The following is a 12457-nucleotide window of genomic DNA, read 5'->3' as shown; positions in this document are numbered from 1 at the left end:
TATCTTCCTAATTTTTGGAAAGGCCAAGTTCATATAGAGTTTCTTTATTCCTTATATTCCACACTTGAACGTGGCCATGATGAAAAAGGGCTGTTCCACACCCTTTCCCTGCTGAGGCTCAGACTTGCACCACAAAGAAATTTACAAGCATGCAGACCTAGAGACACCTATTACATTCATCTAAATGTCATCCACAATGCCCTAAAGCAGCCCCCAATTAGCCACAGTTCTAGGTAGACAGAGTCTGTCCTCAGGAGAACCAACCTGGGGGAAGAGAGGTGTACCGGTTCTGAAACTGTGATCGGAGCCAGTTGAGCAGGAAATTCCTGGGTCCTAAGTACACAGTGAGTGACCTGGGTCTGGACCTTAGGTAGTCCTGCTCCTTCAACTTGGTTTTCTTTTTATCCCAAGCCTGAAGGGGTCAGATGGTGGAAGACAAGAGCAGAGCCTGCTTAGCCCTGGTCTAAAACCAGTGCAAGGGTAGTGTATTAACCACTCTGCATGTTTTTCTTTCTAGTTGCTCTTGAGTCCAAAAAATGTTGCATTATGTAGTTTGAGTTATGGTTTAATGTTTAACATTTATTACAATTATGTCATATTTTTAATCTAAATGATAAGGTATTCTGTTTCATGAAAAAGAAAAACAGTAAGTAAATTGGTTTTGAAATCCCAAATGTGAAAGGGGGGATGGGCTAGCCTTCTAATTTTATACAGAAGCTACCTATTTTGGTTTATTAATAGTATTATTACTGGTGAATGTTACATAATGTTGCATCTTTATCATCTAGAGCTATGGAACAGACTTAGAGGTAATCACTTGCATGCAGCCTGAGGCCATCAAACCCAGCATTTTATATTTTTCTCTGTCATAGGAAGAACACGGAATTAGAAATCCTGTCTGTTTTCTTTTAGTTTTTTCTTTATAAAATAGAAAGGGTGGATTGAAGAAACCTACTCCTCCCTTTACAGAATGAGGTCAGAGAGTTGTGACTGTGTAGCACAGTGGCCCACAATTTGTGTTCCAAAGACAGTAACACAGGGCGTAGAATGTGGCTTTTTTCTTTTTTTAAACTAGTGCCACTGAAGCCATTGCCCTGTTGTTCTCACAGGGGCTCAACTGTATGCTCCAGTGAAAAATCCTCTGTTATCCACATCCAACCAACCACGTGAGCAGCATCAGCTCTGAGGCTCAGGACTTGCCAGAAGGTTGCAGAATATGGTGTCAGTGTCGCCTGTGTATTTATTCTACATTGGATGATTATGAGAAAAAATTGGACCAGTTTGTACCTGTTGGTTTTCTTGATTTTGTTTTATTTTCACTGACTGATATTTTTAACATATTATTGAAATATCGTCTACAGTCTAGATTTCTACTTCTGGAAAAATAGATTTGGTATAACCTTCCATATTATCCCCACTAAGTATAACTATAAAACCTGGTCATGATATACAGAGCAAATATAACAAGATGCAGAAAGTCAAGGGGAACTATCAAGAAAATGAAAAGGCAACTCACAGAATAGAAGAAAGTAGTTCAAGTTCATATAACTGATAAGAATCTCATATCCAAAATATATAAACAACTCTTACAACTTAACAATAAAAACAAATAATCCAGTTTAAAAATGAGAAAAGGGTTTGAATAGACATTTCTCCAAAGAAGATATACAAATGGCTACATAAAAAGATGCTCAACATTCTTAGTCATTAGGAGAATGCAATTAAAAAACAAAATGAGGTTTAACTTCACACCTGCTAGGATGGCTAAAATGAAAAAGAGAGGCAATAGCGAGTGTTGACAAGGATATGAAGTAATTGGAATCCTCATGCATTGTTATTAAGAGTGTCAAATAGTACAGTGACCTTGGAAAATAGTTTGACAGTTCCTCAAAAATTTAAACAAAAAGTTACCATATGACCCAGCAATTCTTTTCCTAGGTTTATATCCAAAAGAATTGAAAACATATGTTCACAGAAAAACTTGAATGTGAATGTACATAGTAGCATTATTCACATTAGTGAAAAAGTTAAACAACTGAACGCCCATCAACTGATGAATGGATAAATAAAATGTGATATATACCTACCGTGGAATATAATTTAGTCATGAAAATGAAATACTGATTCATGCTACAACATGAATAAAGTTTAAAAACATTATGCTAAGTAAAAAAAAATCAGACACAAAGGTAACAAATTTTATGCTTCTATTCACATGAAATGTCCAGAATAAGGCTGGTGGTGGGGTGGGAGGCAATAGGAAGTGATGGACAAGATACAAGGTTTCTTCTGGGGGTAAGAAAAAGAATAGAATAGAATAGAATAGAATAGAATAGAATAGAATAGAATAGAATAGAGTAAGTGTTCTGGGATTAGATAATGTTAATGGTTGCACCTTGTGAATATACTAAAAACCACTGAATTGTACACTTTTAAATGGTGAGTTCTGTGGTATATAAGTTATATCCTAATTTAAAACAACAACAGTAATAACAAAGAAGACTCTGAAAGGTAGAAGAAGGCAGACTGGCCAGTGACACTGAGAGCAGAGGAACAACAGGGTGGTGAGTTCTCTGCTGTTGTTTCTTCCTCATAGATGCCAGATCTTGAGCTGGAGAGGCTGACAACCCAGAAATGCCAATGGACAGACGAAAAATAAGCCCAGCAAAAGCCCACTCTCTCTAACTGAAGGATCACAGTCTAACACAACAAAAAAATTAGATAATATTAGTCCTACTCCAGTCAAACATCGCTGAAAAAAATCTATGGTCCCACCACCACCCGTATCAGCAAAAGCCTCATTAAAAGAACAGACTTCCAGCCATTCCTATACTGTAACAATTTGCTTCAATACCCTTTCAGGTGTATTCAGAGAACACCAAGTAGGAAGTAGGGACTGTTATCTGCCCTGGTTTATAATGAAACCACTACCCCCCTCTTCTCACCAACATGGTGTCAGTGGAGACCACATGGGAAGCCTGTCATCCAGTGCTCTACTTCCACTCAGCAGTCATCAAGCACCCCTTCCCTCACTGCTGAGGTGGGTGTCAGAAGACGCCTACTAGAGAATTAGGGCTTTTACCATCACAAAGTGATAATGAGGCCAACTCCACTGTAGAGGCCATGTGAGGAGCCAAAACTCTCATTCTTACTCAGCAGAAATGAAGAGAGCCCCCTTCATACCCGTGTGCTAACTGAGGCCAACTTCTACCTCAACTTAGCAGTAAGGGGGTAGAACCTCCCTTTCTCCTATTGGAGTGGTGTCAGAAAAAGCAAGATAAATGAGGAGATTTAAATAAAATTCAGAGTCTCAGGACATAATATAGAGAATGTCGATGTTTCAGTAGAAAATTTCCCACATGAAGAATCAGAGAAATCTCAGGCTGAATGAAAAAAAGATTAACCAAAAGACAAAGATTGCTAAAGTGGATTAAAAAAGCATAACCTAATTATATGCTGTCTACTAAAAACTCACTTCAAATATAATAATACAAGCAAATTGAAAACAAAAATATTAAAAGATATACAAACATTAATCAAAAAGCAGAGGTGACAACATAAATAGCACATAAAGTAGACTTTAGACGAAAGAAAATTACCAGAAACTGAGAGGTACATTACATAAAGATGAAAGGGGCGATCTGCCAAGGACACATAGCAATCTAAATGTGTGTACACCAAGCCATTGAGCTGTAAAATGCATGAAGTGAAAATTGATAGAATTGCAAGGAGAAATAGACAAATGTAAATTATAGTTGTAGGCTTCAACACCCTTTTCTCAACAACTAACAGAACAACTAGAAGGAAGTCAGCAAGGATATAAAAGAACACAGCAACACCTTCAACCAACAGGATCTAATTGCCATTTATGGAATATTCTGCCCAACAACAGCTGAATTCACATTCTTTTCAAGCACCCTGTTAATAGGATAAAAAGATGGGTAAAGAAAGAGTGAAAATATTTGCAAACCACATATCCAGCAAAGGGCTGTATCTGGAATATATATAGAACTCTCAAAAATTAAGTAACACAAAAACAATTAAACAACGGGCAAAAGTTTCAAAGAGACATATCACTGAGATGTTAAATAAGCACATGGAAAGATACTCAATATCACTAGCTTTAGGATTAAGTATGGTTAAAATCACATGAGATATTCATATACACTTATCAAAATGGCTAAAATAAAAATAGTAAAATTCTAAATGTTGGCAAGGATGTAGAGAAACTTGATTACACAGATGCTGTTGGTATGGATGTTAAAATGGTACACCAGTCTAGAAAATAGTTCGGTAGTTTCTTAGAAACCTAAACACGCAATTATATACTAGCCAGTAATTGCTTTTCTGGGAGTTAATTCCAGAGAAATGAAGCCTTATGTTCACATAATAATGTGTATACAAATGTCTATAGCAGCTTTATTAATGAAGTCTAGAAAAAACCTGATGTCCTTCAATGTTTGAGTGGTTAAACAAACTGTAATATGTCCATAGCATGGAATTCTACGCAGCATAAAAAGAGATGAGCTATTAATACACACAATAGTACGGATAAATCTCCAGAAAATTACACTGAGTAGAAAAAAAAGCTAATCCCAAAAAGTTATGTACTATATAGCCCTACTTATATAACATTTATGGAATGACAAAATATACAAATGGAGACTAGATTAGTGGTTGCAGAGGAATAAGAAGCAGGATATGAAGGATCCTAGTGTTGATGGTAATGTTTTGCATCTCCACCGTATCAATGTCTATAGGCTGGTGTGAAAATTGTATTATAGTTCTTCAAGATGTTACCAGTAGGGGAAATTATGTAAAAGAGACATGGGATCTCTCTATATTACTTTTGACAACTACATGTGAATCTATCATTATTTCAAAATAAAAAATTGAATTTAAAAAATATGATCTGATCTAGCAAGACCCAGCCCAAATTTCATAGACCCTAGAAAAATGCACCTGGAAGTACAGGCATGAGATTGAGATGAGAGGAGTGAAGGGAATTTTTGGTAATGATTTTAATAATTTTTAAAATAATTCTTAAATAGTCAAAAGAGCTTCACAAATATGGACAACCCACTGTAACCCTCATATTAGGAAACTGTCCTGGAAATCTTGTCCTTATATCCTAAGCAATGTTTTGCATCCTTTGGTTTTCATCATGTAGCAATATAAATGATGTATAAAATCATCTGTGCATGCATTTTACAAATAGATTTTAAAAACTCAAAGCTAGACATCTTTTTCTTCTGACTTTAGTACTCTGGACATGAAAATAAACCTAGATGTTCTGGCAAATACTAAGTGATTCCTTGGGATATAAGTTTTAAAAGTCTTGCATTTCATTCTTCTATCATATCATGGTCATTTATAAAGACCACCAAAGGCAACATTTTCATTTATCTTGCTCATTGAACATTTTCATACTGATTCTTGGCCCTTTGCTGGCTCAAATTAAATGATTGACCTAATTTTTCCCTTACCAGTTGAAACTTTGCTAAAACTGCTTATAGTTAATCAGCCACAATGGTGGAGAAATTTTATCTTGGATCCAGAAGCTGGATGAAAGATCCTGTAGACCAACCAAGTTTTCTCTTCCTGGTTCTTTCATATATTCAGTAACAATTGTAGTTTTCTGCAGTTTATGTCATGATTTTACTGCCCAGTTTGTGGCCATTAAAAAGGCCATCAAATTGAGATAAATTAGTGAAACTCAGGAAGGAATGACTTCTGGTTCGTATTTCTTTGTAGACACCTACTGAATAAAGACACTGAAAAGTTGGTAAGTTGTGTGTCTGGCAGAAAAGAAACTTTGTCCTCTAGGATCAGAGCTTTTCATATGCAGCTTTTCGAGTTCTGCCTGAAACTCAGAACAGAAAATATTGCAAAGGCATATATACATATTACTAATTTAATGAAAATTACATACAGAAAGACCCTAGACCCCTTTCTTCATCCTCACAATTAGAAAGCTCTTTATTTTATAGCTGATTGATAAGGCTTTGCATCACAAAAGAGGAAGTTTTAGAATCAGTACTTCTGTGTATGATCAACTATAAATAAGTAAATAGCAAATGTATGGCTGGCTTCCCAGATATTTCAGAATGTTTTTCAAATTTGTGGTTTTCAATGTGGCTTTGGGCATATATACATGTATGTGCAAGTGCATATGTGTGTGCACATACATTGTGTAAGTGTGTAATGTTGAACAAAGCTTGTCATGTAATTCTTTCTTTCTTTCTTTATGTGGGTACATAGTTATTATATACAGTTATGGAGTACATGAAATATTTTGATACAGGCATGCAATGTGTAATAATCCCATCATCTCATGTAATTCCGATCCCCAAACTTTCTTATTGACAACCACCGTTCTGAAATATATCACAAAAAATTCAAAAGTGTATCCTTGGAAAATATCTTGAATATTAAATATCAGTCACACATGCATTGAAGTCCCTCAAATAGATGGTTATTGATTAAAGTGCCAAGTAAAATGTAATGACACAGAAAATAATTTCAGTGTTCACGACATTTATTTTTTATAGTCCCTTCCACCAGGAGTTTACACAATGCTTACAACACACTTGGCACTTGCTGAACTCCACAACACAAGGGACTAGATCTCTTTATTGATAAATATGGAGCCAGAGTCTAGCCCTGTGTCTGGTACATAGTGGGCACTCAGCAAATATTTATGGAAAATGAATAAGGGAAGAGTCCAGCCTGACTCCTGGTTTCTGGTATGGGAGTCTAATTGGATGGCAATGACATTAATGGATAGAAAGTGTAGAATAGGCACAGAAAGGGAAAAAAGAAAATGAATTGGTACAGCCACTTTGGAAGACAGTTTAGTGTTTCTCTAAACTAGACATACTTTCACCATGCAATTCAACAATCACCCTCCTTGATATTTACCCAAAGGAGTTGAAAATTTAGGTCCACACAAAAACCTGCACACAGATGTTTATAGTAGTTTTATTCATAGTTACCAAATTACCAAAACTTGGAAATGACCAAGATTTTCTTCAATAGGTGAATGGATAAATAAACCATGATACATCTAGACAACGGAATATTAATCAACACTAAAAAGAAATGAGCTTTCAGCTATAAAAAGACATGGATGAACCTTAAATGCCTATTTCTAAGGGAAAGAAACCAATCTGGAAAGGCTACATGCTGTATGAATCCAACTATGCAACATTCTGGAAAGGCAAAAGTAGAAAGACAATAAAAAGGTCAGGGGTTGCCAGAGGTCAGTGGGGAGAGAGGAATGACTAGGTAGAGTAAGAAGACGTTTAGTGCCTTGAAACTATTCTGTGTAGTACTATTAATATAATGGTGGATACATATCATATATTTATCAAAGCCTACATAATGTACAACACCAAGAGAGAAGCCTGATGTCAAAATAAAATAAAATAAGTCTGTTAAAATGAATCTGAAATCACTATGTAAGTTTAAAGAGAAAGGGTGTGTTCCACAGGGTTGAATGCTGCAAAAAGAAGAAACATGGTCTAGGGAGCCAAAGTCATCACTGGTGATCAGAAGATTGTTGGTGGCCAGGCGCAGTGCCTCAGGTCTGTAATCCCAGCACTTTGGGAGGCCGAGGCAGGCAGATTGCTTGAGCTCAGGAGATTGAGACCAGCCCAGGAAACATGGCAAGACCCCACCTTTACAAAAAATAAAAAAACGTATCCAGGAGTGGTGGCATGCACCTGTGGTCCCACTTACTCTGGAGGCCGAGGTGGGAGGATCACTTGAACCTGGGAGGCAGAGATTGCAGTGAGCCAAAATCATGCCACCTTACTCCAGCCTGGGTGACAGAGTGAAACCCTGTATATATATATTAAAAAAATTGTTGGTGATATGATTTGGAGATTTAAGCCCCTCCAAACCTCACGTTGAAATCTGATCATCAGTGTTGAGGTGGGGCCTAGTGGGAGATGTGTGGGTTATGGGGGTGGATCACTCAGGAATGGCTTAGTACCATCCTGCTGATAATGAGGGGTTCTCACTCTATTAGTTCCCATAAGAAGTGGTTGTCAGAGGCCGGGCGCGGTGGCTCAAGCCTGTAATCCCAGCACTTTGGGAGGCCGAGACGGGCGGATCACGAGGTCAGGAGATCGAGACCATCCTGGCTAATACGGTGAAACCCTGTCTCTACTTAAAAATACAAAAAACTAGCCGGGCAACGAGGCGGGCGCCTGTAGTCCCAGCTACTCGGGAGGCTGAGGCAGGAGAATGGTGTAAACCCGGGAGGCGGAGCTTGCAGTGAGCTGAGATCAGGCCACTGCACTCCAGCCTGGGTGGCAGAGCAAGACTCCGTCTCAAAAAAAAAAAAGAAGTGGTTGTCAGAAAGGCCACAGCACCTCCCCACCCTCTCTGGCTTCCTTTCTTGCCATGTGATCTGCACACACTGGCTCTCGTTCACCTTTTGCCATGTATGGAAGCAGCCTGAGGCCTCACCAGTAGCAGATGCTGGCACCATGCATCTAGTATAGCCTGTAGAACCATGAGCCAAATCAACCTCTTTTCTTAATAAATTACCCAGCCTCGGGTGTTTATAGCTACTAAGTATTTAAAAACAAGCTCAAATTCACTAGAAGTTAGAGATGCAAAAAGTTTTAAAAATATGCAATTCTACTCTACTCAATATTTTTAAAGTTAGATAACATCAATTTCTAGAGACATCAGAAGATGCAAGGATCCTTCTTCACTGCTGGAGAGAATGTAAATGCATATAGCCTTGATATGGTTTGGATCTGTGTCCTCACCCAAATCTCATATCCAATTGTAATTCCCAATGTTGGAGGTGGGGCTTGTGGTAAGTGATTGGATCATGGGAGTAGATCCCTCACATGGTTTAGAACCATCCCTTTGGTGCTGGTCTCACAATGGCGAGTGGGTTATGATGACATTTGTTTGTGTAAAAGTGTATAGCACCTCCCCTCTGTTTCTCTTCCTCCTGCTCTGACCATGACATGCCTGCTTCCCCTTCGCCTTCTACCATGATTGTAGGTCTTCCTAAGGCTTCCCCAGAAGCTAAGCAGATGCCAGCATCATGCTTCCTGTGCAGACTGTGGGACTTTGAGCCAACTAAACCTCTTTCCTTTATAAATTACTCACTCTCAGGACTCTCAGGTATTTCTTTATAGCAATGTGAGAATGAACTAACCCAAGTCTTTATAGAAAACAATTTATAATGTATAATAAATAACAAAACTACCACTAAAGCCCAAAATCAGTTGGATCCCTTGGAAATGTCAATGCAATAGATTCTCCATGGAAAATGAAACCATGATGACAAGGAGGTTGAACAAGTAGTAGGGACAGACGTACCTTGCCTATTTATTGAATTGAATTGAGTGCTGGAGAATTGGAGTTCACCATATGCACAAGGAGGAGGCTTCCACAAAGTCTCAACTACATGGTGAATCCTATTCACACCCCGTTAAGCCTGCACCAGGTGATACCCCAGTATTTACCCTGTACCTGCTGCATGACACTCAATGAGAACCCCAGCTTCAGAACAACAGCAAGGGGCTTTATTTCTTTATCCCTGCTATATCTCCAGTGCCTAGAACAGCTCTTGGCACATAGTGGCTGGGCAATAGTTGTTGAATGGATGAATAGATGAGTGGATGGACAGATGGATGAATGAAAGCATTTTTGAATTAAACAACAAATAAGGATTGAAGTAAAGTTATAGGAACAGTCACCTTCTGCAGGAGAAAACCAACACTTTTTTTTAATACTAGTTCTTTTCTTGGTTTGGTAATTAGGCTTTAAAGACATAGTGTGTGTGTGTGTGTGTGTGTGTGTGTGTACATTGTTCTACAATGTTACATTGTGGTTCCTCCCTCTCCTTTTCTTGACCTTGCCTTACAGAATTGATTATGCCTCTTTCTTCTTGCAAGGCTCTCATTTTCCTCTTTATTAGCTTTCAGCTCTCATTCTGTCCCCAGCACAGACTCACTCTATTGCACTGCATCTACAGCCTCACTATACACATTCTAGGTGTTTATTTGCATATGTATGCAGGCCAATATCCAATTGGCACACTGGGCACAGCCTCCCAGGAGGAGCCCATTCTGATGGGTTGACATTCACACCACACTGATTTTTAACTATTTTAAATATTGGCGTATACATAACCTAATGTACATTTAAATACAGTTGACCCTTGAACAACATGGGTTTGAACTGAGCAAGTCCACTTATATGTGGATTGTTTTCAATCAAGTGAGGATCAAAAATACAGTATTGGAGGGATGCACAACCCACGTATATGGAGGGCAGAATTTTCTCCTATGAGGTTTCCACAGGGCCAACTGTGGGACTTGAGTATGCTTAGATTTTGGCATATGCAGAGGGCCTGGAACCAATTTCCCACTTACACTGAAGGACAACGGTATATTCTTAATATATCTAATACTCATTTAATATGTTATAAAGGTTAATTTAAATATATTTTAATAGTGCTCATTTAATTGGAAAACATATATCTTTGTTTCTCAATTTTCTTTATTCTACTTTGTTTTTCTTTGTTTTGTTTTTTTTTTTTTTTTGAGACGGAGCCTCGCTCTGTCGCCCAGGCTGGAGTGCAGTGGCCAGATCTCAGCTCACTGCAAGCTCCACCTCCCGGGTTTACGCCATTCTCCTGCCTCAGCCTCCCGAGTAGCTGAGACTACAGGCACCGGCCACCTCGCCCGGCTAGTTTTTTGTATTTTTTAGTAGAGACGGGGTTTCACCGTGTTAGCCAGGATGGTCTCGATCTCCTGACCTCGTGATCTGCCCGTCTCGGCCTCCCAAAGTGCTGGGATTACAGGCTTGAGCCACCGCGCCCGGCCCTTCTACTTTGTTTTTGCAAACCATCCACATTGCCTTCATTTCTTCTGAATGCTACAAAATGTTCCATTGCATGCAACTAACATTTTACTTATTCACTCTAAGGACAGACATAAAGGTTACCACCTGTTCTTTGCTGCCATCATTGCCAATATAGTTGGAAATTCCTAATATATCTTTCTTTATGGAGCTGCATGCTAATTTTTCTGAGGTATATACCCAGGATGGAATTGCTAGAGTAGTACACATGTCTGATTTTATTATGTGTTGTCATACAAAATAAATTGTTCTCCACAAAGGCCATATCTATTTACCTCCTCTCCAGAAGTGCATGAGGATCCCTGTATCTTCTGATGCCTCTAGAAATGGATATCATCTACCCTTAAAAATACCGACTAGAGTGGTACTGCATTTTTTAAAATAAATTTTACATCTCTAATTTCGGGCAAATATGAGGTTGTCTTTAAATTCGCATTAGTCAGCTTTTCACTTCTGTTAATGGCTAATTCATATTCTTCCCCCACATTCTAGTGAATTTTCTGATTTTTTTCCCGTTTATTTCCTGAGTTTCTTCAATGTGCCAGACATGAATCCCTGTAAGGTTTTGGAGACTGAAATTTTTTTTCCCACCTCTTAATACTGCTTTCTCAGGATTTCTACAGAGTGGGAGCAACTGTATGTCCTGATCTGAACTATTTTAAAGTAGTTTTCCTTTATCTGCCAGGAATACATTCTAAGACCTTCAGTGTGTAAAGCAAAAAGTGTCTGAGACAGATCTCAATTGATATAGAGGTTTATTTTGCCAAGGTTGAAGGTGCACCCAAGAAGAAGAACACAAGTTACAATAAGATCTGTGTTCAGTACTTTTTCCAAAAGTGTTTTTGAGAACTTCAATATTTAAAGGGGAAAGAGCAAGCAGCAGAGGAAAGAAAGAAAATAAAAGAGACGGTAGGTAGTGAGATAAGTGATTACATTCTTGTAAGGCTTTGATTAGCACTTACTAAATCCACATGTTAAATATGAAAGGCGTGGGACAGAGAAACAGTCAATTACGCCTTCATCTCATACTTAGTAGATCTGTATTTTACATAGGATAAAGTAAACGAAGAAGTCAAATATGCACTTGTCTTGGGGATAGGTGGAGGGATGATTTCTAGTCTTGTCTTTGTCCTGTACCTTTGAAGATAAGCTGTTGATCCACATTGTTAGGGTGAGGAAGAGCAGCTGGTGAGCTCTGTGGCCTTCTATCTGGCAGCTGTTTAGGACCGAAAGGAAGGCAGTTTTTTTGTTTGTCTGTTTGTTTTGTGTGACTCAGCTCCGAAGCTTAACTTTCCCCTTTGGCATAGTGAGCTTGGGGTCCCAGAGATTTTATTTTCCTTTCACATGCGGATGTTTGAAACCTCAGATAGAACCAAACCACATATGTATTATGTTTTTTTGACCTTAACATATACTGTGTTGTTCCTATCTGATATATCACACGTCTACTAACGGGTGGGTAGCATACACAGTATGGATACACGGGACAAATGGATGACTCATGTCTTGATTAGGAGGGAGCAGAATGGCATGAGATTTCATCATGCAAGTCTGAGGGCGC

Source organism: Trachypithecus francoisi, unplaced genomic scaffold, assembly GCF_009764315.1.
Source record: "Trachypithecus francoisi isolate TF-2019V2 unplaced genomic scaffold, Tfra_2.0 Lachesis_group5, whole genome shotgun sequence".
Taxonomy (NCBI): Eukaryota; Metazoa; Chordata; class Mammalia; order Primates; family Cercopithecidae; genus Trachypithecus; species Trachypithecus francoisi.
Note: the sequence above shows the minus strand (reverse complement) of the source record.